We start from the raw sequence: 27,149 nt of genomic DNA on the forward strand, positions 1-27,149 counted from the left end.
TTACACTATTTCTAACTAACAATGCCACCCCCCCACCTCTTTTACCACCATTCCTAATCTTATGAAAACATCTATAACCAGGTACCTCCAAAAACCATTCCTCCCCCTCACCTATCCACGTTTCAGTGATGGCCACAACATCGTAGTCCCAAGTGCCCATCCACGCCTTCAATTCACTCACCTTATTCCTGATGCTTCTTGCGTTGAAGTATACGCACTTTAACCCTTCTCCGTGCCCATCTGTCCTCTGTGACAGTGCTACCTTCCCCAATACCTCACTACACTCTTTGTCTTTCTGAGTGGACCCACTGGTCCCTGGATTACAAGTCCGGTTCCCATCCCCCTCCCAAACTAGTTTAAACCCTCCCGAACAGTACTAGCAAACCTCCCTCCCAGGATATTGGTGCCCCTCTGGTTCAGATGCAGCCCGTCCTGTTTGAACAGGTCCCATCTTCCCCAGAATGCAGTCCAATTATCCAAGAACTGGAAGCCCTCCCTCCTACACCATTCCTGCAGGTTCTCAGTGGGCGATTACTGTCTGACTGTTCTCAGTGGGAGATTACTGTCTGTCTGTTCTCAGTGGGAGATTACTGACTATCGGTTCTCAGTGTGCGATTACTGTCTGACTGTTCTCAGTGGGAAATTACTCACTGTCTGTTCTCAGTGTGAGATTATTGTCTGTCGGATCTCAGTGTGAGATTACTCACTGTCTGTTCTCAGTGTGAGATTACTCACTGTTCTCATTTTGAGATTACTCACTGTCTGTTCTCAGTGTGAGATTACTGACGGTCTGTTCTCATTGTGAGATTACTGTCTGTCGGATCTCAGTGTGAGATTACTGTCTGTCGGATCTCAGTGTGAGATTATTCACTGTCTCTTCTCAGTGTGAGATTACTCACTCTCTGTTCTCAGTGTGAGATTACTCACTCTCTGTTCTCAGAGTGAGATTACTGTCTGTCGGATCTCAGTGTGTGATTACTGTCTGTCGGATCTCAGTGTGAGATTACTCACTGTCTGTTCTCAGTGTGTGATTACTCACTGTCTGTTCTGAGTGTGAGATTACTCACTGTTCTCAGTGTGAGATTACTCACTCTCTGTTCTCAGAGTGAGATTACTCAATGTGTGTTCTCAGTGTGAGATAACTGACTGTCTGTTCTCAGTGTGAGATTATTCACTCTCTGTTCTCAGTGTGAGATTACTCACTCTCTGTTCTCAGTGTGAGATTACTCACTCTCTGTTCTCAGTGTGAGATTACTCACTCTCTGTTCTCAGTGTGAGATTACTCACTCTCTGTTCTCAGTGTGAGATTACTCACTCTCTGTTCTCAGTGTGAGATTACTCACTCTCTGTTCTCAGTGTGAGATTACTCACTCTCTGTTCTCAGTGTGAGATTACTCACTCTCTGTTCTCAGTGTGAGATTACTCACTCTCTGTTCTCAGTGTGAGATTACTCACTCTCTGTTCTCAGTGTGAGATTACTCACTCTCTGTTCTCAGTGTGAGATTAGTCACTCTCTGTTCTCAGTGTGAGATTACTCACTCTCTGTTCTCAGTGTGAGATTACTCACTCTCTGTTCTCAGTGTGAGATTACTCACTCTCTGTTCTCAGTGTGAGATTACTCACTCTCTGTTCTCAGTGTGAGATTACTCACTCTCTGTTCTCAATGTGAGATTACTCACTCTCTGTTCTCAGTGTGAGATTACTCACTCTCTGTTCTCAGTGTGAGATTAGTCACTCTCTGTTCTCCGTGTGAGATTATTCACTCTCTGTTCTCCGTGTGAGATTAGTCACTCTCTGTTCTCCGTGTGAGATTAGTCACTCTCTGTTCTCCGTGTGAGATTAGTCACTCTCTGTTCTCAGTGTGAGATTACTCACTCTCTGTTCTCAGTGTGAGATTAGTCACTCTCTGTTCTCCGTGTGAGATTATTCACTCTCTGTTCTCCGTGTGAGATTAGTCACTCTCTGTTCTCCGTGTGAGATTAGTCACTCTCTGTTCTCCGTGTGAGATTTGTCACTCTCTGTTCTCCGTATGAGATATGTCACTCTCTGTTCCCCGTGTGAGATTAGTCACTCTCTGTTCTCAGTGTGAGATTAGTTCCTCTCTGTTCCCAGTGTGAGATTAGTCACTCTCTGTTCTCAGTGTGAGATTACTGTCTGTCTGTTCTCAGTGTGAGATTACTGTCTGTCTGTTCTCATTGTGAGATTACTGTCTGACTGTTCTCAGTGGGAGATTACTGTCTGACTGTTCTCAGTGGGAGATTACTGTCTGACTGTTCTCAGTGGGAGATTACTGACTGTCTGTTCTCAGTGGGAGATTACTGTCTGTCGTTTCTCAGTGGGAGATTACTGTCTGTCGTTTCTCAGTGGGAGATTACTGTCTGTCCTTTCTCCGTGGAGATTACTGTCTGTCTGTTCTCAGTGGGAGATTACTGACTATCGGTTCTCAGTGTGCGATTACTGTCTGACTGTTCTCAGTGGGAGATTACTGTCTGTCTGTTCTCAGTGGGAAATTACTGTCTGTTGGTTCTCAGTGGGCGATTACTGTCTGACTGTTCTCAGTGGGAGATTACTGTCTGACTGTTCTCAGTGGGAGATTACTGTCTTTCTGTTCTCAGTGGGAGATTACTCACTGTCTCTTCTCAGTGTGCGATTACTGTCTGACTGTTCTCAGTGGGAGATTACTGACTGTCTGTTCTCAGTGGGAGATTACTGTCTGACTGTTCTCAGTGGAGATTACTGTCTGACTGTTCTCAGTGGGAGATTACTGTCTGACTGTTCTCAGTGGGAGATTACTGTCTGACTGTTCTCAGTGGGAGATTACTGTCTGACTGTTCTCAGTGGGACATTACTGTCTGACTGTTCTCAGTGGGACATTACTGTCTGACTGTTCTCAGTGGGAGATTACTGTCTGACTGTTCTCAGTGGGAGATTACTGACTGTCTGTTCTCAGTGGGAGATTACTGTCTGACTGTTCTCAGTGGGAGATTACTGTCTGACTGTTCTCAGTGGGAGATTACTGTCTGACTGTTCTCAGTGGGAGATTACTGTCTGACTGTTCTCAGTGGGAGATTACTGACTGTCTGTTCTCAGTGGGAGATTACTGTCTGACTGTTCTCAGTGGAGACTACTGTCTGACTGTTCTCAGTGGGAGATTACTGTCTGACTGTTCTCAGTGGGAGATTACTGTTTGACTGTTCTCAGTGGGAGATTACTGTCTGACTGTTCTCAGTGGGACATTACTGTCTGACTGTTCTCAGTGGGACATTACTGTCTGACTGTTCTCAGTGGGAGATTACTGTCTGACTGTTCTCAGTGGGAGGGTACTGACTGTCTGTTCTCAGTGGGAGATTACTGTCTGACTGTTCTCAGTGGGAGATTACTGTCTGACTGTTCTCAGTGGGAGATTACTGTCTGACTGTTCTCAGTGGGACATTACTGTCTGACTGTTCTCAGTGGGACATTACTGTCTGACTGTTCTCAGTGGGAGATTACTGTCTGACTGTTCTCAGTGGGAGATTACTGACTGTCTGTTCTCAGTGGGAGATTACTGTCTGACTGTTCTCAGTGGGAGATTACTGTCTGACTGTTCTCAGTGGGAGATTACTGTCTGACTGTTCTCAGTGGGACATTACTGTCTGACTGTTCTCAGTGGGACATTACGGTCTGACTGTTCTCAGTGGGAGATGACTGTCTGTCTGTTCTCAGTGGGAGATTACTGTCTGTCTGTTCTCAGTGGGAGATTACTGACTGTTGAATCTCAGTGTGAGATTACTGACTGTCTGTTCTCAGTGTGAGATTACTCACTCTCTGTTCTCAGTGTGAGATTACTCACTCTCTGTTCTCAGAGTGAGATTACTGTCTGTCGGATCTCAGTGTGAGATTACTCACTGTCTGTTCTCAGTGTGTGATTACTCACTGTCTGTTCTCAGTGTGTGATTACTCACTGTCTGTTCTGAGTGTGAGATTACTCACTGTTCTCAGTGTGAGATTACTCACTCTCTGTTCTCAGAGTGAGATTACTCAGTGTCTGTTCTCAGTGTGAGATTACTGTCTGTCGGATCTCAGTGTGAGATTACTGTCTGTTGAATCTCAGTGTGAGATAACTGACTGTCTGTTCTCAGTGTGAGATTATTCACTCTCTGTTCTCAGTGTGAGATTACTCACTCTCTGTTCTCAGTGTGAGATTACTCACTCTCTGTTCTCAGTGTGAGATTACTCACTCTCTGTTCTCAGTGTGAGATTACTCACTCTCTGTTCTCAGTGTGAGATTACTCACTCTCTGTACTCAGTGTGAGATTACTCACTCTCTGTTCTCAGTGTGAGATTACTGTCTGTCGGATCTCAGTGTGAAATTATTCTCTGTCGCATCTCAGTGTGAGATTACTCACTGTCTGTTCTCAGTGTGAGATTACTGTCTGCCTGTTTTCTGTGTGGGATTACTCACTGTCTGTTCTCAGTGTGAGATTATTCACTGTCTGTTCTCAGTGTGAGATTACTGACTGTCTGTTCTCAGTGTGAGATTATTCACTGTCTGTTCTCAGTGTGAGATTGCTGTCTGTTCTCAGTGTGAGATTACTGTCTGTTCTCAGTGTGAGATTACTGTCTATCTGTTCTCAGTGTGACTTTCCTGACTGTCTGTCCTCAGTGTGAGATTCCTGACTGTCTGTCCTCAGTGTGAGATTACTGTCTGTTGCATCTCAGTGTGGGATTACTCACTGTCTGTTCTGAGTGTGAGATTACTCACTGTTCTCAGTGTGTGATTACTCACTGTCTGTTCTCAGTGTGAGATTATTCACTCTCTGTTCTCAGTCTGAGATTATTCACTGCCTGTTCTCAGTGTGAGATTACTCACTGTCTGTTCTCAGTGTGAGATTATTCACTCTCTGTTCTCAGTCTGAGATTATTCACTGCCTGTTCTCAGTGTGAGATTACTCACTCTCTGTTCTCAGTGTGAGATTAGTCACTCTCTGTTCTCCATGTGAGATTAGTCACTCTCTGTTCTCAGTGTGAGATTACTCACTGTCTGTTCTCAGTGTGAGACTATTCACTCTCTGTTCTCAGTCTGAGATTATTCACTGCCTGTTCTCAGTGTGAGATTACTCACTCTCTGTTCTCAGTGTGAGATTAGTCACTCTCTGTTCTCAGTGTGAGATTAGTCACTCTCTGTTCTCCATGTGAGATTAGTCACTCTCTGTTCTCAGTGTGAGATTAGTTCCTCTCTGTTCTCAGTGTGAGATTAGTCACTCTCTGTTCTCATTGTGAGATTACTCAGTCAGTTCTCAGTGTGAGATTACTCTGTCTGTTCTCAGTGTGAGATTACTGTCTGTCTGTTCTCAGTGTGAGATTACTGTCTGTCTGTTCTCAGTGTGAGATTACTGTCTGTCTGTTCTCAGTGTGAGATTCCTGTCTGAATGTTCTCAGTGGGAGATTACTGTCTGACTGTTCTCAGTGGGAGATTACTGTCTGACTGTTCTCAGTGGGAGATTACTGTCTGTCTGTTCTCAGTGGGAGATTACTGACTGTCTGTTCTCAGTGGGAGATTACTGTCTGTCTGTTCTCAGTGGGAGATTACTGTCTGTCGTTTCTCAGTGGGAGATTACTGTCTGTCGTTTCTCAGTGGGAGATTACTGTCTGTCTGTTCTCAGTGGGAGATTACTGACTATCGGTTCTCAGTGTGCGATTACTGTCTGACTGTTCTCAGTGGGAGATTACTCACTGTCTGTTCTCAGTGTGAGATTATTGTCTGTCGGATCTCAGTGTGAGATTACTCACTGTCTGTTCTCATTTTGAGATTACTCACTGTCTGTTCTCAGTGTGAGATTACTGACGGTCTGTTCTCAGTGTGAGATTACTGTCTGTCGGATCTCAGTGTGAGATTACTGTCTGTCGGATCTCAGTGTGAGATTATTCACTGTCTCTTCTCAGTGTGAGATTACTCACTCTCTGTTCTCAGTGTGAGATTACTCACTCTCTGTTCTCAGAGTGAGATTACTGTCTGTCGGATCTCAGTGTGAGATTACTCACTGTCTGTTCTCAGTGTGTGATTACTCACTGTCTGTTCTGAGTGTGAGATTACTCACTGTTCTCAGTGTGAGATTACTCACTCTCTGTTCTCAGAGTGAGATTACTCAGTGTCTGTTTCAGTGTGAGTTTACTGTCTGTTGCATCTCAGTGTGAGATTACTGTCTGTTGAATCTCAGTGTGAGATTACTGTCTGTCGGATCTCAGTGTGAGATTACTGTCTGTCGGATCTCAGTGTGAGATTATTCACTGTCTCTTCTCAGTGTGAGATTACTCACTCTCTGTTCTCAGTGTGAGATTACTCACTCTCTGTTCTCAGAGTGAGATTACTGTCTGTCGGATCTCAGTGTGAGATTACTCACTGTATGTTCTCAGTGTGTGATTACTCACTGTCTGTTCTGAGTGTGAGATTACTCACTGTTCTCAGTGTGAGATTACTCACTCTCTGTTCTCAGAGTGAGATTACTCAGTGTCTGTTCTCAGTGTGAGTTTACTGTCTGTCGGATCTCAGTGTGAGATTACTGTCTGTTGAATCTCAGTGTGAGATAACTGACTGTCTGTTCTCAGTGTGAGATTATTCACTCTCTGTTCTCAGTGTGAGATTACTCACTCTCTGTTCTCAGTGTGAGATTACTCACTCTCTGTTCTCAATGTGAGATTACTCACTCTCTGTTCTCAGTGTGAGATTACTCACTCTCTGTTCTCAGTGTGAGATTACTCACTCTCTGTTCTCAGTGTGAGATTACTCACTCTCTGTTCTCAGTGTGAGATTACTCACTCTCTGTTCTCAGTGTGAGATTAGTCACTCTCTGTTCTCAGTGTGAGATTACTCACTCTCTGTTCTCAGTGTGAGATTACTCACTCTCTGTTCTCAGTGTGAGATTACTCACTCTCTGTTCTCAGTGTGAGATTACTCACTCTCTGTTCTCATTGTGAGATTACTCACTCTCTGTTCTCAATGTGAGATTACTCACTCTCTGTTCTCCGTGTGAGATTATTCACTCTGTGTTCTCCGTGTGAGATTAGTCACTCTCTGTTCTCCGTGTGAGATTATTCACTCTCTGTTCTCCGTGTGAGATTAGTCACTCTCTGTTCTCCGTGTGAGATTAGTCACTCTCTGTTCTCCGTGTGAGATTAGTCACTCTCTGTTCTCCGTGTGAGATTATTCACTCTCTGTTCTCCGTGTGAGATTAGTCACTCTCTGTTCTCCGTGTGAGGTTAGTCACTGTCTGTTCTCCGTGTGAGATTTGTCACTCTCTGTTCTCCGTATGAGATATGTCACTCTCTGTTCCCCGTGTGAGATTAGTCACTCTCTGTTCTCAGTGTGAGATTAGTTCCTCTCTGTTCCCAGTGTGAGATTAGTCACTCTCTGTTCTCAGTGTGAGATTACTGTCTGTCTGTTCTCAGTGTGAGATTACTGTCTGTCTGTTCTCATTGTGAGATTACTGTCTGACTGTTCTCAGTGGGAGATTACTGTCTGACTGTTCTCAGTGGGAGATTACTGTCTGACTGTTCTCAGTGGGAGATTACTGACTGTCTGTTCTCAGTGGGAGATTACTGTCTGTCGTTTCTCAGTGGGAGATTACTGTCTGTCGTTTCTCAGTGGGAGATTACTGTCTGTCGTTTCTCCGTGGAGATTACTGTCTGTCTGTTCTCAGTGGGAGATTACTGACTATCGGTTCTCAGTGTGCGATTACTGTCTGACTGTTCTCAGTGGGATATTACTGTCTGTCTGTTCTCAGTGGGAAATTACTGTCTGTTGGTTCTCAGTGGGCGATTACTGTCTGACTGTTCTCAGTGGGAGATTACTGTCTGACTGTTCTCAGTGGGAGATTACTGTCTTTCTGTTCTCAGTGGGAGATTACTCACTGTCTCTTCTCAGTGTGCGATTACTGTCTGACTGTTCTCAGTGGGAGATTACTGACTGTCTGTTCTCAGTGGGAGATTACTCTCTGACTGTTCTCAGTGGAGATAACTGTCTGACTGTTCTCAGTGGGAGATTACTGTCTGACTGTTCTCAGTGGGAGATTACTGACTGTCTGTTCTCAGTGGGAGATTACTGTCTGACTGTTCTCAGTGGGAGATTACTGTCTGACTGTTCTCAGTGGGAGATTACTGTCTGACTGTTCTCAGTGTGAGATTACTCACTGTCTGTTCTCAGTGTGTGATTACTCACTGTCTGTTCTGAGTGTGAGATTACTCACTGTTCTGAGTGTGAGATTACTCACTCTCTGTTCTCAGAGTGAGATTACTCACTCTCTGTTCTCAGAGTGAGATTACTGTCTGTCGGATCTCAGTGTGAGATTGCTCAGTGTCTGTTCTCAGTGTGAGATTACTCACTGGCTGTTCTCAGTGTGAGATTTCTCACTGTCTGTTCTCAGTGTGAGATTACTCACTGTCTGTTCTCGGTGTGAGATTACTCACTGTTCTCAGTGTGAGATTACTCACTCTCTGTTCTCAGAGTGAGATTACTGACTGTCTGTTCTCAGTGGGAGATTACTGTCTGTCTGTTCTCAGTGGGAGATTACTGTCTGTCGTTTCTCAGTGGGAGGTTACTGTCTGTCGTTTCTCAGTGGGAGATTACTGTCTGTCTGTTCTCATTGGGAGATTACTGACTATCGGTTCTCAGTGTGCGATTACTGTCTGACTGTTCTCAGTGGGAGATTACTCACTGTCTGTTCTCAGTGTGAGATTACTGTCTGTCTGTTCTCAGTGTGAGATTACTGACTTTCTGTTCTCAGTGTGAGATTATTGTCTGTCGGATCTCAGTGTGAGATTACTCACTGTCTGTTCTCAGTGTGAGATTACTCACAGTTCTCATTTTGAGATTACTCACTTTCTGTTCTCAGTGTGAGATTACTGACTGTCTGTTCTCAGTGTGAGATTACTGTCTGTCGGATCTCAGTGTGAGATTACTGTCTGTCGGATCTCAGTGTGAGATTAGACACTGTCTGCTCTCAATGTGAGATTACTATCTGTCTGTTCTCAGTGTGAGATAACTCACTGTCTCTTCCCAGTGTGAGATTACTCACTGTCTCTTCCCAGTGTGAGATTACTCACTGTCTGTTCTCAGTGTGATATTACTCACTGTCTGTTCTCACTGTGAGATTACTCACTGTCTGTTCTCAGTGTGAGATTACTTACTGTCTCTTCTCACTGTGAGATTACTGTCAGTCTGTTCTCAGTGTGAGATTACTCACTGTCTGTTCTCAGTGTGAGTTTACTGTCTGTTGGATCTCAGTGTGAGTTTACTCCCTGTTTGTTCTCAGTGTGAGATTACTCAGTGTCTGTTCTCAGTGTGAGATTACTGTCTGTCTGTTCTCAGTGTGTGATTACTCACTGTCTGTTCTGAGTGTGAGATTACTCACTGTTCTCAGTGTGAGATTACTCACTCTCTGTTCTCAGTGAGAGATTACTTTCTGTCGGGTCTCAGTGTGAGATTACTGTCTGTCGGATGTCTGTGTGAGATTACTCACTGTCTGTTCTCAGTGTGAGATTACTGTCTGTCTGTTCTCAGTGTGAGATTACTGACTGTCTGTTCTCAGTGTGAGATTACTGTCTGTCGGATCTCAGTGTGAGATTACTGTCTGTCGGATCTCAGTGTGAGATTACTGTCTGTCTGTTCTCATTGTGAGATTACTGTCTGACTGTTCTCAGTGGGAGATTACTGTCTGACTGTTCTCAGTGGGAGATTACTGTCTGACTGTTCTCAGTGGGAGATTACTGACTGTCTGTTCTCAGTGGAAGATTACTGTCTGTCGTTTCTCATTGTGAGATTACTGTCTGTCGTTTCTCAGTGTGAGATTACTGACTGTCTGTTCTCAGTGTGAGATTACTGACTGTCTGTTCTCAGTGTGAGATTACTGTCTGTCGGATCTCAGTGTGAGATTACTGTCTGTCGGATCTCAGTGTGAGATTACTGTCTGTCGGATCTCAGTGTGAGATTACTCACTGTCTGTTCTCAGTGTGAGATTACTCACTGTTCTCAGTGTGAGATTACTCTCTGTCTGTTCTCAGTGTGAGATTACTGTCTGTCTGTTCTCAGTGTGAGATTACTGACCGTCTGTTCTCAGTGTGAGATTACTGTCTGTCGGATCTCAGTGTGAGATTACTCACTCTCTGTTCTCAGTGTGAGATTACTCACTCTCTGTTCTCAGTGTGAGATTACTCACTCTCTGTTCTCAATGTGAGATTACTCACTCTCTGTTCTCAGTGTGAGATTACTCACTCTCTGTTCTCAGTGTGAGATTACTCACTGTTCTCAGTGTGAGATTAGTGGAGATTACTGTCTGACTGTTCTCAGTGGGAGATTACTGTCTGACTGTTCTCAGTGGGAGATTACTGTCTGACTGTTCTCAGTGGGACATTACTGTCTGACTGTTCTCAGTGGGACATTAATGTCTGACTGTTCTCAGTGGGACATTACTGTCTGACTGTTCTCAGTGGGAGATTACTGACTGTCTGTTCTCAGTGGGAGATTACTGTCTGACTGTTCTCAGTGGGAGATTACTGTCTGACTGTTCTCAGTGGGACATTACTGTCTGTCGGATCTCAGTGTGAGATTACTCACTGTCTGTTCTCAGTGAGTGATTACTCACTGTCTGTTCTGAGTGTGAGATTACTCACTGTTCTCAGTATGAGATTACTCACTCTCTGTTCTCAGAGTGAGATTACTGTCTGTCGAATCTCAGTGTGAGATTACTGACTGTCTGTTCTCAGTGTGAGATTACTCACTCTCTGTTCTCAGTGTGAGATTACTGTCTCTCTGTTCTCAGTGTGAGATTACTCACTCTCTGTTCTCAGTGTGAGATTAGTCACTCTCTGTTCTCCGTGTGAGATTATTCACTCTCTGTTCTCCGTGTGAGATTAGTCACTCTCTGTTCTCCGTGTGAGATTAGTCACTCTCTGTTCTCCGTGTGAGATTAGTCACTCTCTGTTCTCCGTGTTAGATTAGTCACTCTCTGTTCTCCGTGTGAGATATGTCACTCTCTGTTCCTCGTGTGAGATTAGTCACTCTCTGTTCTCAGTGTGAGATTAGTTCCTCTCTGTTCTCATTGTGAGATTAGTCACTCTCTGTTCTCAGTGTGAGATTACTGTCTGTCTGTTCTCAGTGTGAGATTACTGTCTGTCTGTTCTCATTGTGAGATTACTGTCTGACTGTTCTCAGTGGGAGATTACTGTCTGACTGTTCTCAGTGGGAGATTACTGTCTGACTGTTCTCAGTGGGAGATTACTGACTGTCTGTTCTCAGTGGGAGATTACTGTCTGTCGTTTCTCAGTGGGAGATTACTGTCTGTCGTTTCTCAGTGGGAGATTACTGTCTGTCGTTTCTCAGTGGAGATTACTGTCTGTCTGTTCTCAGTGGGAGATTACTGACTATCGGCTCTCAGTGTGCGATTACTGTCTGACTGTTCTCAGTGGGATATTACTGTCTGTCTGTTCTCAGTGGGAAATTACTGTTTGTCGGTTCTCAGTGGGCGATTACTGTCTGACTGTTCTCAGTGGGAGATTACTGTCTGACTGTTCTCAGTGGGAGATTACTGACTGTCTGTTCTCAGTGGGAGATTACTGTCTGACTGTTCTCAGTGGAGATTACTGTCTGACTGTTCTCAGTGGGGGATTACTGTCTGACTGTTCTCAGTGGGAGATTACTGTCTGACTGTTCTCAGTGGGAGATTACGGTCTGACTGTTCTCAGTGGGACATTACTTTCTGACTGTTCTCAGTGGGACATTACTGTCTGACTGTTCTCAGTGGGACATTACTGCCTGACTGTTCTCAGTGGGAGATTACTGTCTGACTGTTCTCAGTGGGAGATTACTGACTGTCTGTTCTCAGTGGGAGATTACTGTCTGACTGTTCTCAGTGGGAGATTACTGTCTGACTGTTCTCAGTGGGAGATTACTGTCTGACTGTTCTCAGTGGGAGATTACTGTCTGTCTGTTCTCAGTGGGTGATTAATGTCTGACTGTTCTCAGTGGGAGATTACTATCTGACTGTTCTCAGTGGGACATTACTGTCTGTCTGTTCTCAGTGGGAGATTACTATCTGACTGTTCTCAGTGGGACATTACTGCCTGACTGTTCTCAGTGGGAGATTACTGTCTGACTGTTCTCAGTGGGAGATTACTGACTGTCTGTTCTCAGTGGGAGATTACTGTCTGACTGTTCTCAGTGGGAGATTACTGTCTGACTGTTCTCAGTGGGAGATTACTGACTGTCTGTTCTCAGTGGGAGATTACTGTCTGACTGTTCTCAGTGGGAGATTACTGTCTGACTGTTCTCAGTGGGAGATTACTATCTGACTGTTCTCAGTGGGACATTACTGTCTGTCTGTTCTCAGTGGGAGATTACTGTCTGTCTGTTCTCAGTGGGAGATTACTGACTGTCTGTTCTCAGTGGGAGATTACTGACTGTCTGTTCTCAGTGGGAGATTACTGACTGTCTGTTCTCAGTGGAAGATTACTGACTGTCTGTTCTCAGTGTGAGATTACTCACTGTCTGTTCTCAGTGTGTGATTACTCACTGTCTGTTCTGAGTGTGAGATTACTCACTGTTCTCAGTGGGAGATTACTATCTGACTGTTCTCTGTGGGACATTACTGTCTGACTGTTCTCAGTGGGACATTACTGTCTGACTGTTCTCAGTGGGAAATTACTGTCTGACTGTTCTCAGTGGGAGATTACTGACTGTCTGTTCTCAGTGGGAGATTACTGTCTGACTGTTCTCAGTGGGACATTACTGTCTGACTGTTCTCAGTGGGACATTACTGTCTGACTGTTCTCAGTGGGACATTACTGTCTGACAGTTCTCAGTGGGAGATTACTGACTGTCTGTTCTCAGTGGGAGATTACTGTCTGACTGTTCTCAGTGGGCGATTACTGACTGTCTGTTCTCAGTGGGAGATTACTGTCTGACTGTTCTCAGTGGGAGATTACTGTCTGACTGTTCTCAGTGGGAGATTACTGTCTGACTGTTCTCAGTGGGAGATTACTATCTGACTGTTCTCAGTGGGACATTACTGTCTGACTGTTTTCCGAGGGTCATTACTGTCTGACTGTTCTCAGTGGGAGAATACTGTCTGTCTGTTCTCAGTGGGAGATGACTGTCTGTCTGTTCTCAGTGGGAGATTACTGACTGTCTGTTCTCAGTGGGAGATTACTGACTGTCTGTTCTCAGTGGGAGATTACTGACTGTCTGTTCTCAGTGGGAGATTACTGACTGTCTGTTCTCAGTGGAAGATTACTGACTGTCTGTTGTCCGTGTGAGATTAGTCACTCTCTGTTCTCCGTGTGAGATTTGTCACTCTCTGTTCTCCGTGTGAGATTTGTCACTCTCTGTTCTCCGTGTGAGATATGTCACTCTCTGTTCCCCGTGTGAGATTAGTCACTCTCTGTTCTCAGTGTGAGATTAGTCACTCTCTGTTCTCAGTGTGAGATTACTGTCTGTCTGTTCTCAGTGTGAGATTACTGTCTGTCTGTTCTCATTGTGAGATTACTGTCTGACTGTTCTCAGTGGGAGATTACTGTCTGACTGTTCTCAGTGGGAGATTACTGTCTGACTGTTCTCAGTGGGAGATTACTGACTGTCTGTTCTCAGTGGAAGATTACTGTCTGTCGTTTCTCATTGGGAGATTACTGTCTGTCGTTTCTCAGTGTGAGATTACTGTCTGTCTGTTCTCAGTGGGAGATTACTCACTGTCTGTTCTCAGTGTGAGATTACTGTCTGTCTGTTCTCAGTGTGAGATTACTGACTGTCTGTTCTCAGTGTGAGATTATTGTCCGTCGGATCTCAGTGTGAGATTACTCACTGTCTGTTCTCAGTGTGAGATTACTCACTGTTCTCATTTTGAGATTACTCACTGTCTGTTCTCAGTGTGAGATTACTGACTGTCTGTTCTCAGTGTGAGATTACTGTCTGTCGGATCTCAGTGTGAGATTACTGTCTGTCGGATCTCAGTGTGAGATTAGTCACTGTCTGCTCTCAATGTGAGATTACTATCTGTCTCTTCCCAGTGTGAGATTACTCACTGTCTCTTCCCAGTGTGAGATTACTCACTGTCTGTCTCAGTGTGAGATTATTCACTGTCTGTTCTCAGTGTGAGATTACTCACTGTCTCTTCTCACTGTGAGATTACTGTCAGTCTGTTCTCAGTGTGAGATCACTCAGTGTCTGTTCTCAGTGTGAGATTACTGTCTGTCTGTTCTCAGTGTGTGATTACTCACTGTCTGTTCTGAGTGTGAGATTACTCACTGTTTTCAGTGTGAGATTACTCACTCTCTGTTCTCAGTGAGAGATTGCTCACAGTCTGTTCTCAATGTGAGATTACTGTCTGTCGGCTCTCAGTGTGAGATTACTGTCTGTCGGATGTCAGTGTGAGATTACTCACTGTCTGTTCTCAGTGTGAGATTACTGTCTGTCGGATCTCAGTGTGAGATTACTGTCTGTCGGATCTCAGTGTGAGATTGCTCACTGTCTGTTCCGAGTGTGAGATTACTCACTGTTCTCAGTGTGAGATTACTCTCTGTCTGTTCTCAGTGTGAGATTACTGTCTGTCTGTTCTCAGTGTGAGATTACTGACTGTCTGTTCTCAGTGTGAGATTACTGTCTGTCGGATCTCAGTGTGAGATTACTCACTCTCTGTTCTCAGTGTGAGATTACTCACTCTCTGTTCTCAATGTGAGATTACTCACTCTCTGTTCTCAGTGTGAGATTACTGTCTCTCTGTTCTCAGTGTGAGATTACTCACTCTCTGTTCTCAGTGTGAGATTAGTCACTCTCTGTTCTCCGTGTGAGATTATTCACTCTCTGTTCTCCGTGTGAGATTAGTCACTCTCTGTTCTCCGTGTGAGATTAGTCACTCTCTGTTCTCCGTGTGAGATTAGTCACTCTCTGTTCTCCGTGTGAGATTAGTCACTCTCTGTTCTCCGTATGAGATTAGTCACTCTCTGTTCTCCGTGTGAGATATGTCACTCTCTGTTCCCCGTGTGAGAATAGTCACTCTCTGTTCTCAGTGTGAGATTAGTTCCTGTCTGTTCTCAGTGTGAGATTAGTCACTCTCTGTTCTCAGTGTGAGATTACTGTCTGTCTGTTCTCAGTGTGAGATTACTGTCTGTCTGTTCTCTTTGTGAGATTACTGTCTGACTGTTCTCAGTGGGAGATTACTGTCTGACTGTTCTCAGTGTGAGATGACTGACTGTCTGTTCTCAGTGTGAGATTACTGTCTGTCTGTTCTCAGTGTGAGATTACTGTCTGTCTGTTCTCATTGTGAGATTACTGTCTGACTGTTCTCAGTGGTAGATTACTGTCTGACTGTTCTCAGTGGGAGATTACTGTCTGACTGTTCTCAGTGGGAGATTACTGACTGTATGTTCTCAGTGGGAGATTACTGTCTGACTGTTCTCAGTGGGAGATTACTGTCTGACTGTTCTCAGTGGGACATTACTGTCTGACTGTTCTCAGTGGGACATTACTGTCTGACTGTTCTCAGTGGGACATTACTGTCTGACTGTTCTCAGTGGGAGATTACTGACTGTCTGTTCTCAGTGGGAGATTACTGTCTGACTGTTCTCAGTGGGAGATTACTGACTGTCTGTTCTCAGTGGGAGATTACTGTCTGACTGTTCTCAGTGGGAGATTACTGTCTGACTGTTCTCAGTGGGAGATTACTGTCTGACTGTTCTCAGTGGGAGATTACTGTCTGACTGTTCTCAGTGGGACATTACTGTCTGACTGTTCTCAGTGGGAGATTACTGTCTGACTGTTCTCAGTGGGAGATTACTGACTGTCTGTTCTCAGTGGGAGATTACTGTCTGACTGTTCTCAGTGGGAGATTACTGACTGTCTGTTCTCAGTGTGTGATTACTCACTGTCTGTTCTGAGTGTGAGATTACTCACTGTTCTCAGTGTGAGATTACTCACTCTCTGTTCTCAGTGAGAGATTGCTCACAGTCTGTTCTCAGTGTGAGATTACTGTCTGTCGGCTCTCAGTGTGAGATTACTGTCTGTCGGATGTCAGTGTGAGATTACTCACTGTCTGTTCTCAGTGTGAGATTACTGACTGTCTGTTCTCAGTGTGAGATTACTGTCTGTCGGATCTCAGTGTGAGATTACTGTCTGTCGGATCTCAGTGTGAGATTACTGTCTGTCGGATCTCAGTGTGAGATTGCTCACTGTCTGTTCCGAGTGTGAGATTACTCACTGTTCTCAGTGTGAGATTACTCTCTATCTGTTCTCAGTGTGAGATTACTGTCTGTCTGTTCTCATTGTGAGATTACTGTCTGACTGTTCTCAGTGGTAGATTACTGTCTGACTGTTCTCAGTGGGAGATTACTGTCTGACTGTTCTCAGTGGGAGATTACTGACTGTATGTTCTCAGTGGGAGATTACTGTCTGACTGTTCTCAGTGGGAGATTACTGTCTGACTGTTCTCAGTGGGACATTACTGTCTGACTGTTCTCAGTGGGACATTACTGTCTGACTGTTCTCAGTGGGACATTACTGTCTGACTGTTCTCAGTGGGAGATTACTGACTGTCTGTTCTCAGTGGGAGATTACTGTCTGACTGTTCTCAGTGGGAGATTACTGACTGTCTGTTCTCAGTGGGAGATTACTGTCTGACTGTTCTCAGTGGGAGATTACTGTCTGACTGTTCTCAGTGGGAGATTACTGTCTGACTGTTCTCAGTGGGAGATTACTGTCTGACTGTTCTCAGTGGGACATTACTGTCTGACTGTTCTCAGTGGGAGATTACTGTCTGACTGTTCTCAGTGGGAGATTACTGACTGTCTGTTCTCAGTGGGAGATTACTGTCTGACTGTTCTCAGTGGGAGATTACTGACTGTCTGTTCTCAGTGTGTGATTACTCACTGTCTGTTCTGAGTGTGAGATTACTCACTGTTCTCAGTGTGAGATTACTCACTCTCTGTTCTCAGTGAGAGATTGCTCACAGTCTGTTCTCAGTGTGAGATTACTGTCTGTCGGCTCTCAGTGTGAGATTACTGTCTGTCGGATGTCAGTGTGAGATTACTCACTGTCTGTTCTCAGTGTGAGATTACTGACTGTCTGTTCTCAGTGTGAGATTACTGTCTGTCGGATCTCAGTGTGAGATTACTGTCTGTCGGATCTCAGTGTGAGATTACTGTCTGTCGGATCTCAGTGTGAGATTGCTCACTGTCTGTTCCGAGTGTGAGATTACTCACTGTTCTCAGTGTGAGATTACTCTCTGTCTGTTCTCAGTGTGAGATTACTGTCTGTCTGTTCTCAGTGTGAGATTACTGACTGTCTGTTCTCAGTGTGAGATTACTGTCTGTCGGATCTCAGTGTGAGATTACTCACTCTCTGTTCTCAGTGTGAGATTACTCACTCTCTGTTCTCAATGTGAGATTACTCACTCTCTGTTCTCAGTGTGAGATTACTGTCTCTCTGTTCTCAGTGTGAGATTACTCACTCTCTGTTCTCAGTGTGAGATTAGTCACTCTCTGTTCTCCGTGTGAGATTATTCACTCTCTGTTCTCCGTGTGAGATTAGTCACTCTCCGTTCTCCGTGTGAGATTAGTCACTCTCTGTTCTCCGTGTGAGATTAGTCACTCTCTGTTCTCCGTGTGAGATTGGTCACTCTCTGTTCTCCGTGTGAGATTAGTCACTCTCTGTTCTCCGTGTGAGATATGTCACTCTCTGTTCCCCGTGTGAGAATAGTCACTCTCTGTTCTCAGTGTGAGATTAGTTCCTCTCTGTTCTCAGTGTGAGATTAGTCACTCTCTGTTCTCAGTGTGAGATTACTGTCTGTCTGTTCTCAGTGTGAGATTACTGTCTGTCTGTTCTCATTGTGAGATTACTGTCTGACTGTTCTCAGTGGGAGATTACTGTCTGACTGTTCTCAGTGTGAGATTACTGACTGTCTGTTCTCAGTGTGAGATTACTCACTCTCTGTTCTCAATGTGAGATTACTCACTCTCTGTTCTCAGTGTGAGATTACTGTCTCTCTGTTCTCAGTGTGAGATTACTCACTCTCTGTTCTCAGTGTGAGATTAGTCACTCTCTGTTCTCCGTGTGAGATTATTCGCTCTCTGTTCTCCGTGTGAGATTAGTCACTCTCTGTTCTCCGTGTGAGATTAGTCACTCTCTGTTCTCCATGTGAGATTAGTCACTCTCTGTTCTCCGTGTGAGATTAGTCACTCTCTGTTCTCCGTGTGAGATTAGTCACTCTCTGTTCTCCGTGTGAGATATGTCACTCTCGGTTCCCCGTGTGAGAATAGTCACTCTCTGTTCTCAGTGTGAGATTAGTTCCTCTCTGTTCTCAGTGTGAGATTAGTCACTCTCTGTTCTCAGTGTGAGATTACTGTCTGTCTGTTCTCAGTGTGAGATTACTGTCTGTCTGTTCTCATTGTGAGATTACTGTCTGACTGTTCTCAGTGGTAGATTACTGTCTGACTGTTCTCAGTGGGAGATTACTGTCTGACTGTTCTCAGTGGGAGATTACTGACTGTCTGTTCTCAGTGGGAGATTACTGTCTGACTGTTCTCAGTGGGAGATTACTGTCTGACTGTTCTCAGTGGGACATTACTGTCTGACTGTTCTCAGTGGGACATTACTGTCTGACTGTTCTCAGTGGGACATTACTGTCTGACTGTTCTCAGTGGGAGATTACTGACTGTCTGTTCTCAGTGGGAGATTACTGTCTGACTGTTCTCAGTGGGAGATTACTGACTGTCTGTTCTCAGTGGGAGATTACTGTCTGACTGTTCTCAGTGGGAGATTACTGTCTGACTGTTCTCAGTGGGAGATTACTGTCTGACTGTTCTCAGTGGGACATTACTGTCTGACTGTTCTCAGTGGGACATTACTGTCTGACTGTTCTCAGTGGGAGATTACTGACTGTCTGTTCTCAGTGGGAGATTACTGTCTGACTGTTCTCAGTGGGAGATTACTGACTGTCTGTTCTCAGTGGGAGATTACTGTCTGACTGTTCTCAGTGGGAGATTACTGTCTGACTGTTCTCAGTGGGAGATTACTATCTGACTGTTCTCAGTGGGACATTACTGTCTGACTGTTCTCAGTGGGACATTACTGTCTGACTGTTCTCAGTGGGAGATGACTGTCTGTCTGTTCTCAGTGGGAGATTACTGTCTGTCTGTTCTCAGTGGGAGATTACTGACTGTCTGTTCTCAGTGGGAGATTACTGACTGTCTGTTCTCAGTGGGAGATTACTGACTGTCTGTTCGCAGTGGGAGATTACTGACTGTCTGTTCTCAGTGGAAGATTACTGACTGTCTGTTCTCAGTGTGAGATTACTCACTGTCTGTTCTCTGTGTGTGATTACTCACTGTCTGTTCTGAGTGTGAGATTACTCACTGTTCTCAGTGGGAGATTACTATCTGACTGTTCTCAGTGGGACATGACTGTCTGACTGTTCTCAGTGGGACATTACTGTCTGACTGTTCTCAGTGGGACATTACTGTCTGACTGTTCTCAGTGGGAGATTACTGACTGTCTGTTCTCAGTGGGAGATTACTGTCTGACTGTTCTCAGTGGGAGATTACTGCCTGACTGTTCTCAGTGGGACATTACTGTCTGACTGTTCTCAGTAGGACATTACTGTCTGACTGTTCTCAGTGGGACATTACTGTCTGACTGTTCTCAGTGGGAGATTACTGACTGTCTGTTCTCAGTGGGAGATTAGTGTCTGACTGTTCTCAGTGGGAGATTACTGACTGTCTGTTCTCAGTGGGAGATTAATGTCTGTCTGTTCTCAGTGGGAGATTACTGTCTGACTGTTCTCAGTGGGAGATTACTATCTGACTGTTCTCAGTGGGACATTACTGTCTGACTGTTCTCAGTGGGACATTACTGTCTGACTGCTCTCAGTGGCAGATGACTGTCTGTCTGTTCTCAGTGGGAGATGACTGTCTGTCTGTTCTCAGTGGGAGATTACTGACTGTCTGTTCTCAGTGGGAGATTACTGACTGTCTGTTCTCAGTGTGAGATTACTCACTGTCTGTTCTCAGTGGGAGATTACTGACTGTCTGTTCTCAGTGGAAGATTACTGACTGTCTGTTCTCCGTGTGAGATTAGTCACTCTCTGTTCTCCGTGTGAGATTTGTCACTCTCTGTTCTCCGTGTGAGATTTGTCACTCTCTGTTCTCCGTGTGAGATATGTCACTCTCTGTTCCCCGTGTGAGATTAGTCACTCTCTGTTCTCAGCGTGAGATTACTGTCTGTCTGTTCTCAGTGTGAGATTACTGTCTGTCTGTTCTCAGTGGGAGATTACTGTCTGACTGTTCTCAGTGGGAGATTACTGTCTGTCTGTACTCAGTGTGAGATTACTCAGTGTCTGTTCTCAGTGTGAGATTACTGTCTGTCTGTTCTCAGTGTGTGATTACTGACTGTCTGTTCTCAGTGGAAGATTACTGTCTGTCTGTTCTCAGTGGGAGATTACTCACTGTCTGTTCTCAGTGTGAGATTACTGTCTGTCTGTTCTCAGTGTGAGATTACTGACTGTCTGTTCTCAGTGTGAGATTATTGTCCGTCGGATCTCAGTGTGAGATTACTCACTGTCTGTTCTCAGTGTGAGATTACTCACTGTTCTCAGTGTGAGATTACTCACTGTCTCTTCCCAGTGTGAGATTACTCACTGTCTGTCTCAGTGTGAGATTACTCACTGTCTGTTCTCAGTGTGAGATTACTCACTGTCTGTTCTCAGTGTGAGATTACTCACTGTCTCTTCTCACTGTGAGATTACTGTCAGTCTGTTCTCAGTGTGAGAATACTCACTGTCTGTTCTCAGTGTGAGTTTACTGTCTGTCGGATCTCAGTGTGAGTTTACTCCCTGTCTGTTCTCAGTGTGAGATTACTCAGTGTCTGTTCTCAGTGTGAGATTACTGTCTGTCTGTTCTCAGTGTGTGATTACTCACTGTCTGTTCTGAGTGTGAGATTACTCACTGTTCTCAGTGTGAGATTACTCACTCTCTGTTCTCAGTGAGAGATTGCTCACAGTCTGTTCTCAGTGTGAGATTACTGTCTGTCGGATCTCAGTGTGAGATTACTGTCTGTCGGATGTCAGTGTGAGATTACTCACTGTCTGTTCTCAGTGTGAGATTACTCACTGTCTGTTCTCAGTGTGAGATTACTGTCTGTCGGATCTCAGTGTGAGATTACTGTCTGTCGGATCTCAGTGTGAGATTACTGTCTGTCGGATCTCAGTGTGAGATTACTCACTGTCTGTTCCGAGTGTGAGATTACTCACTGTTCTCAGTGTGAGATTACTCTCTGTCTGTTCTCAGTGTGAGATTACTGTCTGTCTGTTCTCAGTGTGAGATTACTGACTGTCTGTTCTCAGTGTGAGATTACTGTCTGTCAGATCTCAGTGTGAGATTACTCACTCTCTGTTCTCAGTGTGAGATTACTCACTCTCTGTTCTCAGTGTGAGATTACTGTCTCTCTGTTCTCAGTGTGAGATTACTCACTCTCTGTTCTCAGTGTGAGATTAGTCACTCTCTGTTCTCAGTGTGAGATTAGTCACTCTCTGTTCTCTGTGTGAGATTAGTCACTCTCTGTTCTCCGTGTGAGATTATTCACTCTCTGTTCTCCGTGTGAGATTAGTCACTCTCTGTTCTCCGTGTGAGATTAGTCACTCTCTGTTCTCCGTGTGAGATTAGTCACTCTCTGTTCTCCGTGTGAGATATGTCACTCTCTGTTCCCCGTGTGAGATTAGTCACTCTCTGTTCTCAGTGTGAGATTAGTTCCTCTCTGTTCTCAATGTGAGATTAGTCACTCTCTGTTCTCAGTGTGAGATTACTGTCTGTCTGTTCTCAGTGTGAGATTACTGTCTGTCTGTTCTCAATGTGAGATTACTGTCTGACTGTTCTCAGTGGGAGATTACTGTCTGACTGTTCTCAGTGGGAGATTACTGTCTGACTGTTCTCAGTGGGAGATTACTGACTGTCTGTTCTCAGTGGGAGATTACTGTCTGACTGTTCTCAGTGGGAGATTACTGTCTGACTGTTCTCAGTGGGACATTACTGTCTGACTGTTCTCAGTGGGACATTACTGTCTGACTGTTCTCAGTGGGACATTACTGTCTGACTGTTCTCAGTGGGAGATTACTGACTGTCTGTTCTCAGTGGGAGATGACTGTCTGTCTGTTCTCAGTGGGAGATTACTGACTGTCTGTTCTCAGTGGGAGATTACTGACTGTCTGTTCTCAGTGGGAGATTACTGACTGTCTGTTCTCAGTGGGAGATTACTGACTGTCTGTTCTCAGTGGAAGATTACTGACTGTCTGTTCTCCGTGTGAGATTAGTCACTCTCTGTTCTCCGTGTGAGATTTGTCACTCTCTGTTCTCCGTGTGAGATTTGTCACTCTCTGTTCTCCGTGTGAGATATGTCACTCTCTGTTCCCCGTGTGAGATTAGTCACTCTCTGTTCTCAGTGTGAGATTACTGTCTGTCTGTTCTCAGTGTGAGATTACTGTCTGTCTGTTCTCAGTGTGAGATTACTGTCTGTCTGTTCTCATTGTGAGATTACTGTCTGACTGTTCTCAGTGTGAGATTACTGACTGTCTGTTCTCAGTGTGAGATTAGTCACTCTCTGTTCTCCGTGTGAGATTATTCACTCTCTGTTCTCCGTGTGAGATTAGTCACTCTCTGTTCTCCGTGTGAGATTAGTCACTCTCTGTTCTCCGTGTGAGATTAGTCACTCTCTGTTCTCCGTGTGAGATTAGTCACTCTCTGTTCTCCGTGTGAGATTAGTCACTCTCTGTTCTCCGTGTGAGATTAGTCACTCTCTGTTCTGCGTGTGAGATATGTCACTCTCTGTTCCCCGTGTGAGATTAGTCACTCCCTGTTCTCAGTGTGAGATTAGTTCCTCTCTGTTCTCAGTGTGAGATTAGTCTCTCTCTGTTCTCAGTGTGAGATTACTGTCTGTCTGTTCTCAGTGTGAGATTACTGTCTGTCTGTTCTCATTATGAGATTACTGTCTGACTGTTCTCAGTGGGATATTACTGTCTGACTGTTCTCAGTGGGAGATTACTGACTGTCTGTTCTCAGTGGGAGATTACTGTCTTTCGTTTCTCAGTGGGAGATTACTGTCTGTCGTTTCTCAGTGGAGATTACTGTCTGTCTGTTCTCAGTGGGAGATTACTGTCTGTCTGTTCTCAGTGGGAAATTACTGTCAGTCGGTTCTCAGTGGGTGATTACTGTCTGACTGTTCTCAGTGGGAGATTACTGTCTTTCTGTTCTCAGTGGGAGATTACTCACTGTCTCTTCTCAGTGTGCGATTACTGTCTGACTGTTCTCAGTGGGAGATTACTGACTGTCTGTTGTCAGTGGGAGATTACTGTCTGACTGTTCTCAGTGGAGATTACTGTCTGACTGTTCTCAGTGGGGGATTACTGTCTGACTGTTCTCAGTGGGAGATTACTGTCTGACTGTTCTCAGTGGGAGATTACTGTCTGTCTGTTCTCAGTGGGAAATTACTGTCTGTCGGTTCTCAGTGGGCGATTACTGTCTGACTGTTCTCAGTGGGCGATTACTGTCTGTCTGTTCTCAGTGGGAAATTACTGTCTGACTGTTCTCAGTGGGAGATTACTGTCTTTCTGTTCTCAGTGGGAGATTACTCACTGTCTCTTCTCAGTGTGCGATTACTGTCTGACTGTTCTCAGTGGGAGATTACTGACTGTCTGTTCTCAGTGGGAGATTACTGTCTGACTGTTCTCAGTGGAGATTACTGTCTGACTGTTCTCAATGGGGGATTACTGTCTGACTGTTCTCAGTGGGAGATTACTGTCTGACTGTTCTCAGTGTGAGATTACTGTCTGACTGTTCTCAGTGGGAGATTACGATCTGACTGTTCTCAGTGGGACATTACTGTCTGACTGTTCTCAGTGGGACATTACTGTCTGACTGTTCTCAGTGGGACATTACTGTCTGACTGTTCTCAGTGGGACATTACTGTCTGACTGTTCTCAGTGGGAGATGACTGTCTGTCTGTTCTCAGTGGGAGATTACTGTTTGTCTCTTCTCAGTGGGAGATTACTGACTGTCTGTTCTCAGTGGGAGATTACGAACTGACTGTTCTCAGTGGGACATTACTGTCTGACTGTTCTCAGTGGGACATTACTGTCTGACTGTTCTCAGTGGGACATTACTGTCTGACTGTTCTCAGTGGGAGATTACTGACTGTCTGTTCTCAGTGGGAGATTACTGACTGACTGTTCTCAGTGGGAGATTACCGTATGACTGTTCTCAGTGGGACATTACTGTCTGACTGTTCTCAGTGGGACATTAATGTCTGACTGTTCTCAGTGGGACATTACTGTCTGACTGTTCTCAGTGGGAGATTACTGACTGTCTGTTCTCAGTGGGAGATTACTGTCTGACTGTTCTCAGTGGGAGATTACTGACTTTCTGTTCTCAGTGGGAGATTACTGTCTGACTGTTCTCAGTGGGAGATTACTGTCTGACTGTTCTCATTGGGAGATTACTGTCTGACTGTTCTCAGTGGGAGATTACTGTCTGACTGTTCTCAGTGGGACATTACTGTCTGACTGTTCTCAGTGGGAGATGACTGTCTGTCTGTTCTCAGTGGGAGATTACTGTCTGTCTGTTCTCAGTGGGAGATTACTGACTGTCTGTTCTCAGTGGGAGATTACTGTCTGTCGTTTCTCAGTGGGAGATTACTGTCTGTCGTTTCTCAGTGGAGATTACTGACTGTCTGTTCTCAGTGGGAGATTACTGACTATCGGTTCTCATTGTGCGATTACTGTCTGACTGTTCTCAGTGGGAGATTACTGTCTGTCTGTTCTCAGTGGGAAATTACTGTCTGTCGGTTCTCAGTGGGCGATTACTGTCTGAATGTTCTCAGTGGGAGATTACTGTCTGACTGTTCTCAGTGTGAGATTACTGTCTTTCTGTTCTCAGTGGGAGATTACTCACTGTCTCTTCTCAGTGTGCGATTACTGTCTGACTCTTCTCAGTGGGAGATTACTGACTGTCTGTTCTCAGTGGGAGATTACTGTCTGACTGTTCTCAGTGGAGATGACTGTCTGTCTGTTCTCAGTGGGAGATTACTGTCTGTCGTTTCTCAGTGGGAGATTACTGTCTGTCGTTTCTCAGTGGAGATTACTGTCTGTCTGTTCTCAGTGGGAGATTACTGACTATCGGTTCTCAGTGTGCGATTACTGTCTGAATGTTCTCAGTGGGAGATTACTGTCTGTCTGTTCTCAGTGGGAAATTACTGACTGACTGTTCTCAGTGATAGATTACTGTCTGACTGTTCTCAGTGGGACATTACTGTCTGACTGTTCTCAGTGGGAGATTACTGTCTGACTGTTCTCAGTGGGAGATTACTGTCTGACTCTTCTCAGTGGGACATTACTGTCTGACTGTTCTCAGTGGGAGATTACTGACTGTCTGTTCTCAGTGGGAGATTACTGTCTGACTGTTCTCAGTGGGAGATTACTGACTTTCTGTTCTCAGTGGGAGATTACTGTCTGACTGTTCTCAGTGGGAGATTACTGTCTGACTGTTCTCAGTGGGAGATTACTGTCTGACTGTTCTCAGTGGGAGATTACTATCTGACTGTTCTCAGTGGGACATTACTGTCTGACTGTTCTCAGTGGGACATTACTGTCTGACTGTTCTCAGTGGGACATTACTGTCTGACTGTTCTCAGTGGGAGATTACTGACTGTCTGTTCTCAGTGGGAGATTACTGACTGACTGTTCTCAGTAGTAGATTACTGTCTGACTGTTCTCAGTGGGACATTACTGTCTGACTGTTCTCAGTGGGACATTAATGTCTGACTGTTCTCAGTGGGACATTACTGTCTGACTGTTCTCAGTGGGAGATTACTGACTGTCTGTTCTCAGTGGGAGATTACTGTCTGACTGTTCTCAGTGGGAGATTACTGACTTTCTGTTCTCAGTGGGAGATTACTGTCTGACTGTTCTCAGTGGGAGATTACTGTCTGACTGTTCTCAGTGGGAGATTACTATCTGACTGTTCTCAGTGGGACATTACTGTCTGACTGTTCTCAGTGGGAGATGACTGTCTGTCTGTTCTCAGTGGGAGATTACTGTCTGTCTGTTCTCAGTGGGAGATTACTGACTGTCTGTTCTCAGTGGGAGATTACTGTCTGTCGTTTCTCAGTGGGAGATTACTGTCTGTCGTTTCTCAGTGGAGATTACTGTCTGTCTGTTCTCAGTGGGAGATTACTGATTATCGGTTCTCATTGTGCGATTACTGTCTGACTGTTCTCAGTGGGAGATTACTGTCTGTCTGTTCTCAGTGGGAAATTACTGCCTGTCGGTTCTCAGTGGGCGATTACTGTCTGAATGTTCTCAGTGGGAGATTACTGTCTGACTGTTCTCAGTGGGAGATTACTGTCTTTCTGTTCTCAGTGGGAGATTACTCACTGTCTCTTCTCAGTGTGCGATTACTGTCTGACTGTTCTCAGTGGGAGATTACTGACTGTCTGTTCTCAGTGGGAGATTACTGTCTGACTGTTCTCAGTGGAGATGACTGTCTGTCTGTTCTCAGTGGGAGATTACTGTCTGTCGTTTCTCAGTGGGAGATTACTGTCTGTCGTTTCTCAGTGGAGATTACTGTCTGTCTGTTCTCAGTGGGAGATTACTGACTATCGGTTCTCAGTGTGCGATTACTGTCTGACTGTTCTCAGTGGGAGATTACTGTCTGTCTGTTCTCAGTGGGAAATTACTGACTGACTGTTCTCAGTGGGAGATTACTGACTGACTGTTCTCAGTGGGAGATTACTGTCTGATTGTTCTCTGTGGGACATTACTGTCTGACTGTTCTCAGTGGGATATTACTGTCTGACTGTTCTCAGTGGGAGATTACTGTCTGACTGTTCTCAGTGGGAGATTACTGACTGTCTGTTCTCAGTGGGAGATTACTGTCTGACTGTTCTCAGTGGGAGATTACTGACTTTCTGTTCTCAGTGGGAGATTACTGTCTGACTGTTCTCAGTGGGAGATTACTGTCTGACTGTTCTCAGTGGGAGATTACTGTCTGACTGTTCTCAGTGGGAGATTACTATCTGACTGTTCTCAGTGGGACATTACTGTCTGACTGTTCTCAGTGGGAGATGACTGTCTGTCTGTTCTCAGTGGGAG

The sequence above is a fragment of the Heterodontus francisci genome, chromosome 7 (genome assembly GCF_036365525.1).
Source record: "Heterodontus francisci isolate sHetFra1 chromosome 7, sHetFra1.hap1, whole genome shotgun sequence".
In the NCBI taxonomy this organism is placed as follows: Eukaryota; Metazoa; Chordata; class Chondrichthyes; order Heterodontiformes; family Heterodontidae; genus Heterodontus; species Heterodontus francisci.